The sequence below is a fragment of the Oncorhynchus mykiss genome, chromosome 29 (assembly GCF_057628025.1).
Source record: "Oncorhynchus mykiss isolate SJ-2025 chromosome 29, ASM5762802v1, whole genome shotgun sequence".
In the NCBI taxonomy this organism is placed as follows: domain Eukaryota; kingdom Metazoa; phylum Chordata; class Actinopteri; order Salmoniformes; family Salmonidae; genus Oncorhynchus; species Oncorhynchus mykiss.
Window position 1 is genome coordinate 36269964 of NC_143050.1, and position 13801 is coordinate 36283764.

A 13801-nucleotide genomic window follows, 5' to 3' on the forward strand; every position below is an offset into this window, starting at 1 on the left:
TGTCTGTGTTTTTTTCTAACCCAGCTGAATCAGACCTTTTAGAGGAAACAGACTGCTTTCTGCTCTGCTCTCTACTCCACCCTGCCCCTCTCTCTCTCTCTCTCTCACTTACTTGCACACTCACGCACACACAGACGCACACACAGACGCACACACACAGCATATGTTTTGCTACACATCCTTGATTTCCATGCAAAATCCTATTTTCCCTAACTTCTTATCATAACCCTAACGCCTAACCCCTAACCTTAAAACTGCCTTTGTCCTCGTGGGGACCTGGAAAAAGTCCTCACAAGGGAGAATTTTCCTGGTTTTACTATCATTGTGGAGACTTTTGGGGATTTCCGGTACCCACCAAGGTAGTAATACCACACACACACACTTACGCTCTCGCATGCCCACAGAGGGAGGAGACAGGTTCATAGCACACACCATGTTGATGCAACACTCCAAACACACACACGGCGGAAACACAACTCCTGCAGAATACTGCCTCTGTAAGGCATGTTGATCGTAAACAGTCACTGCACTCATGCCCGCTCTCTCTCTCTCTCTACCTCTCTCCCCTTCCTCCCTCTCCCACAACTCCAGAAAGAGTTCAGAATCTGACCAACTGAAGCAGGGGTGGACAAAAAAAGACCCCTGGATGCATAGGCTATGTGCTGTGTGGGAATGATTGAGAATGAATTAGTAATTTGATTGATGGATGGTTGTAGGTGTGTCTAAGAGGAAGGGGAAAAAGTTGGGACAAGCTTGATTGGGTGGGTAAGGATGGAAGGTTGGGACAAACTTGGCTTGGGTGGGGTAAAGGGGGATGGAAAACTAGGAGGGGGAGGTGGAGATAGATAAGGTTAGCTTGGGAGAGAGGAAAGGAAGGATTTATCTATACAACAATGTAATTAAAACAATTTTTGACTTGCAAACCTACTGTAAAATTAATAAGAGTTATGGACAGATTAGATTTTAGAGTTTTCCTTGTTTTCATTATAGCTAGGATTCAATGGTGGTCGTGGCTGAGATATGGAGATGGGCTCTATCCGAGGGATCGGGACGGGGTGGCTGGGAGAGCATCAGACACCTCCCTGAAATAGGTGTGGTGATGCCACACATCTCACTTTCGGTGAACCCACTCTCCCCAAGTAGAGCCCAACTAGCCACTATACTTGAATTGAATTCACCAGGTATTGCAAACTGACCACAGCACTTAACTGACAGTTGCTGTTCAATGTACAGTATAATGACATCATCCACAGACTTGTTGGTACATTAGGAGAGGAGTTGGATCTTAAAAGGAACAGCGCCACAAAGTACAAAGGAGTACTTTGATTTATGTTTTTTTGTGCGTTCTCTGTTAAATGATTGCTCAGCCTACATTTGTACACATTTTATATATGCAATGTATACAATAACTATGTATCCATACTATGACTCTTCCATATCTGCTCAAATGTTTTATTTGGTTCTTCAATGCTAGACGGAACAGACAAGGTTAACTTTGATTCTGTACAAGTAAATGGCAACAAGCTGAAACGTTTTACATGGAAAGTACACAAATAGCACAAGGTTCTTAAAGGTTCAAAAGAAAAATGTAAGAAAAATAAGTCACTATCTTAGAAAAGCCCATAAACAATCTTTACAGGGTTAAGAAGAAAACAACATTTCTGAACTTAAGCAGGAATAATGCGTCGGTTCGGAAATGTTGTTTTCTTTAGCTTGTTTGGATTTTTTCTTTTCTTTTTTCTTACATTTTTCTTTTGAACTCTGATGCAACTTTTTCCAGAGTGTGTGATTATCATGATATTTTAGGTTTGAAGACAGCCAAAAACAAGTTAAACACAAATAAAACATACTATTTATTCAAAAATAAACCCAGTAAACACCTGGCAGCCCTCACCAAACGAATACATGCCAAACCAGTTCTTTTTTACAGATAAGGATGCTTTAATTAGAAACAGCACTATCAATTTCCATTTTAAAAGCTTCTATGAAAATCAAAACAAATCATAATAAATAAAAACCTGACTGATCCTACAGATTTCTTAGACACAACAACCCTGAAGCAACTATAAGCAGACAAAGAATCACTAAAAAAGAAATATTAGACACTTAAAACTTTTGCACGCAACAGGTAATTGCGATATTAAAATGATAACAAAACTCATAAGCAACAGAATGGCAAAAGTCTTAACCAAACAGGGTTACAAACAAATTCAAGAACATGTTTCAGTATAATACAATACAAAAAAATAAATGTAGGTTTGTCAATAATGGTGGTTGATGCCGAAAAGGCTTGACTGTCTTTAATGGGCTATTCTATTCAAAACTTTCGAAGCCTTCAACTTTCCAGTTGAAATAATACATTTTATATAAATATTATATAATTTCCTAAAGCTAAAATATACACAAATAACACATTATCTGATGAAATTGCTATAGAAAGGGGTACAAGACAGGGATGTCCTCTCTCCCCCCTCCTGTTTGCACTGGCAATTGAACTGCTTGCAGGAATAGCTAGCTATACAGGACCCAAACATAACAGGTATCAGTATTGTTAAACATGAGTATAAACTAACTAAACATATTTGCTGACGATCTCCTGATATACCTGAAAAACATTGAAAACTCAATCCACCTCTTGAAAATAATATTTTCAGAATACTCTAAAATCTCAGGATATTAAATAAATGTGGAGATAAATGTGGAAATAATTGCAATAGGAAAAAAATAATAATATTGATTTACAGCAGTGGAGCCTGCTGAGGGGTGGACGGCTCATAACAATGGCTGTAAAGGAACGAATGGAATGGCATCAAACACATGGAACTTATGTGTTTAATGTATTTGATACCATTCCACCAATTCCGCTCCAGCCATTACCACGAGCCTGTACTCCCCAATGAAAGTGCCACCAACCTTCTGTGATTTACAGCAATCGTTTAAGTGGACAACAAAAAATATGAAATACTCAGAATGCTTAATAATTGACAACAGACAGCAAATATATAAAGATAATGTCACGTACGTCATAATGATCGGACCAAGGTGCAGCGTGATATGCGTACATTCGACTTTATCATCTTAAGAATGGACACTGAACAAACTAACCAAAATAACAAAACGTGACGCTATACGAATGAGTGCTGACAGGCAACTACACATAGACAAGAACCCACAAACACAAAAGGGAAAATGGCCACCTAAATATAATCCTCAATCAGAGACAACGATAAACAGTTGCCTCTGATTGGGAACCATATCAGGCCACCATAGACATATAAATACCTAGACCTACAAAACCCCATGACATACAGTGCCTTGCGAAAGTATTCGGCCCCCTTTAACTTTGCGACCTTTTGCCACATTTCAGGCTTCAAACATAAAGATATAAAACTGTATTTTTTTGTGAAGAATCAACAACAAGTGGGACACAATCATGAAGTGGAATGACATTTATTGGATATTTCAAACTTTTTTAACAAATCAAAAACTGAAAAATTGGGCGTGCAAAATTATTCAGCCCCTTTACTTTCAGTGCAGCAAACTCTCTCCAGAAGTTCAGTGAGGATCTCTGAATGATCCTATGTTGACCTAAATGACTAATGATGATAAATACAATCCACCTGTGTGCAATCAAGTCACCTTATAAATGCACCTGCACTGTGATAGTCTCAGAGGTCCGTTAAAAGCGCAGAGAGCATCATGAAGAACAAGGAACACACCAGGCAGGTCCGAGATACTGTTGTGAAGAAGTTTAAAGCCGGATTTTGATACAAAAAGATTTCCCAAGCTTTAAACATCCCAAGGAGCACTGTGCAAGCGATAATATTGAAATGGAAGGAGTATCAGACCACTGCAAATCTACCAAGACCTGGCCGTCCCTCTAAACTTTCAGCTCATACAAGGAGAAGACTGATCAGAGATGCAGCCAAGAGGCCCATGATCACTCTGGATGAACTGCAGAGATCTACAGCTGAGGTGGGAGACTCTGTCCATAGGACAACAATCAGTCGTATATTGCACAAATCTGGCCTTTATGGAAGAGTGGCAAGAAGAAAGCCATTTCTTAAAGATATCCATAAAAAGTGTTGTTTAAAGTTTGCCACAAGCCACCTGGGAGACACACCAAACATGTGGAAGAAGGTGCTTTGGTCAGATGAAACCAAAATTGAACTTTTTGGCAACAATGCAAAACGTTATGTTTGGCGTAAAAGCAACACAGCTGAACACACCATCCCCACTGTCAAACATGGTGGTGGCAGCATCATGGTTTGGGCCTGCTTTTCTTCAGCAGGGACAGGGAAGATGGTTAAAATTGATGGGAAGATGGATGGAGCCAAATACAGGACCATTCTGGAAGAATGGATGAGTGTCTGATGGAGTCTGCAAAAGACCTGAGACTGGGACGGAGATTTGTCTTCCAACAAGACAATGATCCAAAACATAAAGCAAAATCTACAATGGAATGGTTAAAAAATAAACATATCCAGGTGTTAGAATGGCCAAGTCAAAGTCCAGACCTGAATCCAATCGAGAATCTGTGGAAAGAACTGAAAACTGCTGTTCACAAATGCTCTCCATCCAAGCTCACTGAGCTCGAGCTGTTTTGCAAGGAGGAATGGGAAAAAATGTCAGTCTCTCGATGTGCAAAACTGATAGAGACATACCCCAAGCAACTTACAGCTGTAATCGCAGCAAAAGGTGGCACTACAAAGTATTAACTTAAGGGGGCTGAATAATTTTGCACGCCCAATTTTTCAGTTTTTGATTTGTTAAAAAAGTTTGAAATACCCAATAAATGTCGTTCCACTTCATGATTGTGTCCCAGTTGTTGTTGATTCTTCACAAAAAAATACAGTTTTATATCTTTATGTTTGAAGCCTGAAATGTGGCAAAAGGTCGCAAAGTTCAAGGGGGCCGAATACTTTCGCAAGGCACTGTACAAAAACCCTAGACAATACAAAAATGAGCATACCCACCCTCATCACACCCTGACCTAACCAAAATATAAAGAAAACAGAGATATTAAAGGGTGACAGATAATTTATCCCATTACTCAACCAAATGAAAGCAGATGTAATTAAATGGAACAATCTTCCCATAAATCTTACCGGTAGAATAAACCTTTTTAGAATGTGTCACGACTCCCACCGAAGGTGGCTCCTCTTCCTGTTCGGGCGGCGCTCGGCGGTCTACTAGCTGCCACCGATCCCTTTTCCCTTTTCTGTTAGTTTTGTCTGATTGGTTACACCGGTTTCTTGTTTTGGTTTTAGTTGAGCTATTTAAGTCGGTGATGCCCGCCTGCTTTTGTGCGGGCTTATTTTCCTCTGTTCGTGTTTGTGGTTGTGCGATTCTCTTGTTTTTCTCCGGACTGGTTGGGTCCTGGTTTTGGGCTGGTCTTTGTTATGCGCCTGGTGTTTTGGCGTGACCGTTTTCCTGCGCCGGAATAAAAAACAATTGTCCTTTACCCTCTGTTCCCTGTGCCTGCCTTCGCACCCTCTACTCATAGAAGTGCGTTACAGAATGGCATGGCTCCCAACGGTTTTATATTTATTTACGGTATTACCGATTACCTTACCGAATACATTCTTTTAAAAAAAGTATACTCCTTCGTAAGACTTTATATGGGCAAATAAAAAGGAAAGTTGTTCATCTTCCTAAATCTGAGGGTGGTTTAAAACTTCCGGACTTTTACTTATGACATATTGTTAAATGCACTAAAGAGGAACAATGGGTACATATTGAAGATGTGCATTCTCACCCCAGAATCATTTTACGTGTCTATTTTCAAAGGATAAAGCTAAGAAGATATACAGTTGAAGTCAGAAATGTACATACACTTAGGTTGGAGTCATTAAAACTCATTTTTCAACCACGACACAAATTTCTTGTTAACAAACTATAGTTTTGGCAAGTCGGTTAGGATATCTACTTTGTGCATGACACAAGTAAGTTTTCCAACAATTGTTTACAGACAGATTATTTAATTCACTGTATCATCTCAAGACATCAGTCAGGTTAAAGCTTGGTCGCAAATGGGTCTTCCAAATGGACAATGACCCCAAGCATACTTCCAAAGTTGTGGCAAAATGGCTTAAGGACAACAAAGTCAAGGTATTGGAGTGGACATCACAAAGCCCTGACCTCAATCCCATTGAAAATGTGTGGGCAGAACTGAAAAAGCATGTGAGAGCAAGGAGGCCTACAAACCTGACTCGGTTACACCAGCTCTGCCAGGAGGAATGGGCCAAAATTCACCCAACTTATTGTGGGAAGCTTGTGGAAGGCTACCCGAAACGTTTGACCCAAGTTAATCAATTTAAAGGCAATCTACCTAATACTAATTGAGTGTATGTAAACTTCTGACCCACTGGGACTGTGATGAAAGAAATAAAAGCTGAGATAAATCATTATTTTTACTATTATTCTGACTTTTCACATTTTTAAATAAAGTGGTGATCCTAACTGACCTAAAACAGGGAATTTTTACTAGGATTAAATGTCAGGAATTGTGAAAAACTAAGTTTAAATGTATTTGGCTGAGGTGTATGTAAACTTCCAACTTCAACTGTGTAACTTCATAGTTAAGAACAATATAACAGTCTGGAACGGAATCTATAAGAACTGTTTGGTGAAATAATGTATGTAAATGTTAGGTTGTTTATTGATTTTGTCTGTGTATGTTTTTGTTTATTGTAAAAAATAGTCAAAGGTTTGGACACACCTACTCATTGCAGTTTTTAAAAAACGATTTTCTACATTGTAGGAAATTAGTGGACATGAAAACTATGAAATAACACATATGGAATCATGTAGTAACCAAAAAAGTGTTAAACAAATATTTTATATTTGAGATTCATCAAAGTAGCCACCCTTTAACTTGATGACAGCTTTGCACACGCTTGGCATTCTCTCAACCAGCTTCATGAGGTAGTCACCTGGAATGCATTTCAATTAAGGAGTGCCTTGTTAAAAGTTCATTTGTGGAAATTCTTTCCTTCTTAATGTGTTTGAGCAAATCAGCTGTGTTGTAAAAAGGTACGTGGGATTTACAGAAGATAGCCCTATTTGGTAAAACACCAAGTCCATATTATGGAAAGAACAGCTCAGATAAGTAAATAGAAATGACAGTCCATCATTACTTTTAAGACATGAAGGTCAGTCAATCCGTAACAGTTAAATGACTTTTAAAGTTTCTTCAAGTGCAGTCGCAAAAACCATGAAGCGCTATGATGGAACTGGCTCTCATGAGGACCGCCACAGGAAAGGAAGACCCAGAGTTACCTCTGCTGCAGAGGATATGTTCATTAGAGTTACCAGCCTCAGAAATTGCAGCCCAAATAAATGCTTCACAGAGTTCAAGTAACATCTCAACATCAACTGTTCAGAGGAGACTGTGTGAATCAGGCCTTCGTGGTCGAATTGCTGCAAAGAATCCACTACTAAAGGACACCAAAAAGAAGAAGAGACTTGCTTGGGCCAAGAAACACAAGTAATGGACATTAGACCAGAGTAAATCTGTCCTTTGGTCTGATGAGTCAAAATTTGAGATTTTTGGTTCCAACTGTAGGGGAACGGAGGATCTCCACATGTGTGGTTCCCACCGTGAAGCATGGAGGAGGAGGTGTGATGGTGTGGGGTGCTTTGCTGGTGACTCCAGGCTGTGTAAAGACTATTTGACCAAGAAGGAGAGTGATGGAGTGCTGCATCAGATGACCTGTCCTACATTATCCCCGACTTCAACAATTTAGAAAATACTAAAAATAAAGAAAATCCCTTGAATGAGTAGGTGTCCAAACGTTTGACTTGTACTCCGCACTCAGACTTGTACTCCCGCACACAGACACACACGCACACGCACACGCACACGCACACACCGAGCTGTCCTGCTGTTATCAGATGTAATGACTTCAGCATTATTGTGGTGCTTAGAAAGTAATTACAGAGGTCACTCCTTGGTGCAGGTAACTAACTATAGCCTTGTTACGATGCTCTTACCATGTTATTAGCCTTGTGTTGTAGCCTGAGTTTAAGGTCAACTTCAGTGCTCAACTCACTCTTTGATGTTTCACCAGCTCACACCATTGGCCCTCAGACACACAGAGAGATAGCTTGCACTGACAGATTTGGTGATTTTAGAGATTTGGTGACAGATTTAGTTATTTGAATGATTTATTGATTTAGCTTCTCCTCTGATCTGCGTCCTCAACAACAAACACACCCAGAGAGCGAAGAGAAGCAAAACACCACGTTGTCACATCCTCTCTCACACTCACAGATAATCTTTTCCCATCAGATCCAAGGTCTTTCATCTGAAACCAGTCATCCTGTCCTACTGCATAGTTCACCATCACTCAAATTCTGCTGCAAAGAAGGAAAGGGAAGGAGACAGAAAGAGGAGGAGGAGAAGAGGATGGAGGAGTGGGGTACTTCCTGTGTTGTAATAGAAACCCTCTTCCCATCGGTCTATCTCTCCACACACATGTGGGATAGTGGTATATCTCATACACACACTCGTGGGACAGGACACACAGTCAGAGATAAGGAGAAACACTCCGTCACCTTGAGAGAGAGATGACTGACTGTCTGTGGGAACTAAGCTCTCCAGGACCCGGGATGGTGACTGACCATCGTCGTCTCCTGTACACAGTGGCGTCATGCACCCCAAAAGATACGTGAGGGTGGATGGGTTGACCCATGGTTGACCCAACTGCTGGGTTGCAGGCGTTGGGTCACTTAATTGGGTTATTTTTCTTTACAAACCGCTGGTTTATTGATGCTGGGTCTGGGTTATTGGTGCTGGGTATGACCCAGATATGAGATGACCCAGATTTGAGATATGACCCAGACTGGAGGCGTAGTTAAGTAAGGGCGTGGATATTAGACAATGATTTTTAGCCAGCCATGAGAGTAAATATCATTCCTGTTCATCTAGTCTGTTGCATACTTATTACATGTTAACGTCGATGATTGCAGTTTTTGTAGCTTCAATGGCAATTACTGAAGTGTAAAAGCCTACGTAAATCCCATTGAAGGATATGATTAAGCAACAAGGTGGTGTACCTTAATATAATATGTAATAAATCATCTTGATATTATAGGAGAATATCCCGCCAAATATGATTGAAATGTGAATTTGCAGTATGTAAACTTAATATAAACATAATAATGAATAAGATCTAGCTGAAAGCCATGCCCCTTATAAGCCATGCCCCTTATAAGCCATGCCCCTTTTAATGATTCAATTAACTCCTGTTTGGGTGATCCCAAACAACCCAACATGGGTTATTTACGAAACCCAACTCAATGGGTCAAAATAACCCAACATCAAATAATCAAAATCGGGTTGTTTTTATTGGGGCTAAACCCCCCTCTGTAAATTATAGAATTTAGCATTTTCCCTTCAATCTAGAGCTATAATCACTATGCTCAATTCTATGTAAAAAAATATATATATACTGCATATCTAAGCACACCTGTTGAGCTTTCTGTATTCTTCAACAGGTGGTGCTTTATTTGAAGAAACGAAATGTGCTTCTCTGCATCTCTGCTAATATCTGGATAAAAGTTTGAAAGAATGTGAGTCTTATTCAGCACATTTAGTTAAAGTTTAGCTTTTCTAAAGTCTACCAACCTTTCCAGCAGGCATGCCAGCTAATTGAATTGAAACAAACGTCTGCTGAAGTGAGACTTTGTCCTTGTGTTTCTTGGCCATTTACATTGTTTTGTTCATAGCCTCGGTTGTTTTTCTATGTTTGAGTTTCAACTGCTAGGGAAGACAACACAACACTGACGACTAGTCAGACTCAATCTCATAGGCACAAACATGACTCTAGTCGCTTCACCACGGTAACCTCCCGCCCTTAAAGGGGCAGGTGAACATTTTGGTTTCATCTGTGGTATCTTGGTGAAGATAGTTAGACAAGCGAGCTACTCTAACTTGATTGATAGAAGCCATAGTAGCCATTTTTTTCTCTCGGGTTTCAGTTAAAATTGTACAACAAAAAAAATTCATACAATTCCACAGCTGCAATGTTGCCAGCAACGGTTTTGGTCTGACGGTAGGTCAGATGGTTAATCATTGCACCTGTGCTTCCATTACTGGACCTCAATTCCAAGTTGGCTAAGTTTGCATTTCACCACCTCGATTAAATTCTCAAAGTATTGCCAGACAGGACTACACCGCTGCCATTTATCCAACGGTTAACGACGATGGCGTAGTGGTGGAGAGTCGACTCCAAGATAATTGATTCCTCGACTCCCTGTGTCGACTCCCACTTCTGAGGGTCAAGATTTGATCCTGCTAGGAATCGACTACTAAGACTCAGTATTTTTGGAATGGAGGAGACCAGATCAGTTGCCATACGTCCAAGAACACAAACACGTGTATCTTTCATAGCGAGCTAGGGAGGGACGGAGGGAGAGGGGAGGGGGGCACAGTTTAGGCAGGTCGGCCACCAGGCAGACATTCAGAACTGTGGCACTGGGCCTATCGATCGGCAATCAAGAACGGTATCACACAATAGAGTGCTGTGTCTCGCAATCAGAAAACCGGGGCTGATCGTCAATTCATTGGCTAGGATATTCTACACGCAACAGACTGAAGAATGAACACACACTCGCATCATTAGAGGAGAAAGAGCAGGCGAGCCAGCGCGCGGGAGAGAGAGGATGGGGCAGGCAGAAAGAATCATGCGCATATGTCTTCGTATTCTGAATCTCACAGTGTCTTGTCTTGCATGCCTCATCTTCAAGTTAGCCTATAACACTGAAAATAATGTGTTTTGTGATTCCTGCGCTGTGATGGCTTCTTGGTAGCTAGTTATGAGGTTTATTAAAATTATTATTATTATAATACTTTTTTAGAACAAGACAAATCTGAGGGGGCATGTGCCCCCTATTGGCATGACACCCCTGTGTACACCAGTTCAAAACAAGATACAACTACAGGGTGGCAAACTATAAACACAGTACTTGGATCTCTCTCAGCTCTCTGCCTGTCCTAGTCTCTCAGTCGTGACTGGGACCAGAGTTGCTGGATGTATCTTTAAAATGAAGCCCCCCAATTAAATACTGCTCTCCTGCACCCTCTCACCCAAACCTACCCCGTAACTCAACCCCCTAGCCTCCGCTATTCCCAGCCCTCTTCCCTGCACTCCCTAACCCAAACTCAACCTTTACTCCCTGCCCCCTAACTTTACCCCCTAGCCAGGCCCAGCCCAACCCCAACCCCCTCACCCTAACCCAGCTGGGCAGGCAGGCAGTACAAGTGGGCTCTGTGCATCGTCCCAGGGTGAACTGTTGGTTTTCAATCCAGGGATGGTGTGTGTCTGTGTCTATGCGTACAGGAAATGGCAGACTCTACAAACCAGTCAACATACCTGCACCCTCTATTAGAACAACAACAAACACTGGCCGGCCCTTGTCCCTGTACCATCTCTCCTGTGGAATGAGGCCATCATCAGTGCATGCAAGTTGAGCCCACCAGTATGGTACTGTATGTCTGACTTTCAGGTTTTTGTGAATTCACTGCTATTCCCAACATTGACCAGCAGGTGGTAATGGTACTCTCTTCTCAGACCGTAGGATACCACCAGTCAGCTACATGAATTTATTTGTCAGGGGATGGAAAAGCATTGAGACTATTTCTGCCATCAAGGCAATTTCACTAATTTAAATGTGAATGGGTCCAAAGAGATAAGAGAAGCTAATTCTGGTACGCACTGTACTGTTAAATCTTTACAGCTCAGAAAAATATGCCCAGTGGAGAACGGTGCAGAACAACTATGAATATCTCAGAGTTTTTTCATTTCAGGAGAATTCAATCTGCTAAATATACTTCCCCTTGTCAGCCACAGGCAAGGTTATCCACAGAAACTTCATGACATTCAGATCTACAGTAAACTAAAGACTCTGGGTTAGAGAGACCGCTGGTGCTGGTAGACACTACATACTGCTTCTGCCCTGGACTCTCTCTAGAGGAAATGAGACAGGATGTGGGTCTCTGTGTCCATCTTTCTGTCACGGGACCCCACTCCTTCCTAATGGCTGTACCAGTGCAGCCCTTCAAGGGAAGGAGAGAGGGATGCTGGAGAGAATAGAGGAGATGTTTGGCGAGGGTTGTTGGGAACACATTGGGATTCTATTCACCCATGCTGAAAGCCTTGAGCATTGAGGAGTTTCTCCAAGCAGGGAGTCAGGACCTCCATTAGCTTGTAGCGAAGTATGGGAGTGGGTACCAGGACCTCAACATTAAGTACATGAGGGCCTCCCAGGTGGCGCAGTGGTCTAAGGCACTGCATCGCAGTGCTAGCTGTGCCACCAGAGATTCTGGGTTAGGGAGGGTTTGGCCGGCAGGGATATCCTTGACTCATCGTGCACTAGTGACTCCTGTGGCGGGCCTGGAGGAGCTGCAGGACTCTCATATGAAAGGGGGAGTATTGCAGAAGCTCAAGGGAGATATCAGAACACTCAGAGAACGAATAACTGAACCAGAGAGACAGTTGAAAGAAGAGAGGGACGAGGAGAAGAAGAGGGGAGCTGTAGGAGGAGTCTGATAGGAGGAAAGGGATAGAAAGAGAGCTGGAGAGATTTGAAGAGGATGAAAGGAGAGAGATGGAGGGGAGACACAGGCATGAGATTGAGGAGATCATGAAGCAGAGAGAAACCTGACGAAGATAGTTCTACCGGAGATACAGAGGAACGTCATGATCTAACAGACAAAGATGCTGAGGGAGTTCAACAGACAGACAGATGGAGGAGAAGGATAGGCTGGTGAAAGAGAAGGATAGAGAGAAGCTCACATATACAGAGAGAGGGAGAGAGAGGAAGAAGACAGGGAGAACTGATGGAAAATTGAGGAATGTTTGGGCAGATGTAATCTCGCACACCATTGCCTGACGAAGACGTTAGAGATGACACGAGACAACACTGTTGTGAAGGGATCGGAGAAGTTAGATAGAATCATTCGTTATTTATCTCACAATGTAAGAGCAATGTGGGAGTTTTACTATTTGACCAAGGAGTCACTCTGTTTGTATAATTCATTAATCAAAATGCATTTCATTTTAACATTGATACAGTAATGAATTGGAGAGTAAAGCATTTGTTTATTGTAGTGTTTGCAGTTGAATTTGAAAAAAAACACATTGTGGAAAAATCTGTCTGTTTTGCAGATGGTGCTGTGCTCCCCCTCGTGGCTTTACTGACTGTAGTCAGGCCTAATGTGAGCCAGTCACCTGACGCAAAAAAGCATCAGCCGGCAGACCATTCTATTTTCCACCTAATATTCTTGTGTTGTGTACAACAGTTTGTACCTGCTCGAGTTCAGGGGCGGACTGACCATCTGGCATTTTGGACAAATGCCAGATGGCTGGTCCAATTTTAGCCTAACTTTTTTTTTTTCTTCACAAAATTCTCATTATCTGGCTAATATTGGGTGCTGATGGGAAAATAGGCTGTGTGGGGGACTCTTGGAAAAAAATTGGCCATTGTGGGTCCCTCAAGGAAAAATGATGGGCTGGTATGTTAGAAATACCAGAGACGATTTCTGGTCCCAGACCGCCCCTGCTCGAGTGAATTGCCTTCCCCTTTCCATGTAATTTGTTGTCACTGTATTGACATTTAAGCCCTATTTTGGCAATGAACTTTTATTGCTGCTAATAAGCTTGCCCTACGGTTAGGGTTAGGGTTGTGGTTGAGTCTAGGGTTAGGGTTGAACCGGGATGTGGGCATGAAGCTAGGGTTACGGTTAGGGTTAGATACATTTAGATAGCTGCATCAAACTCTCCTGTCCTTAGCAAGG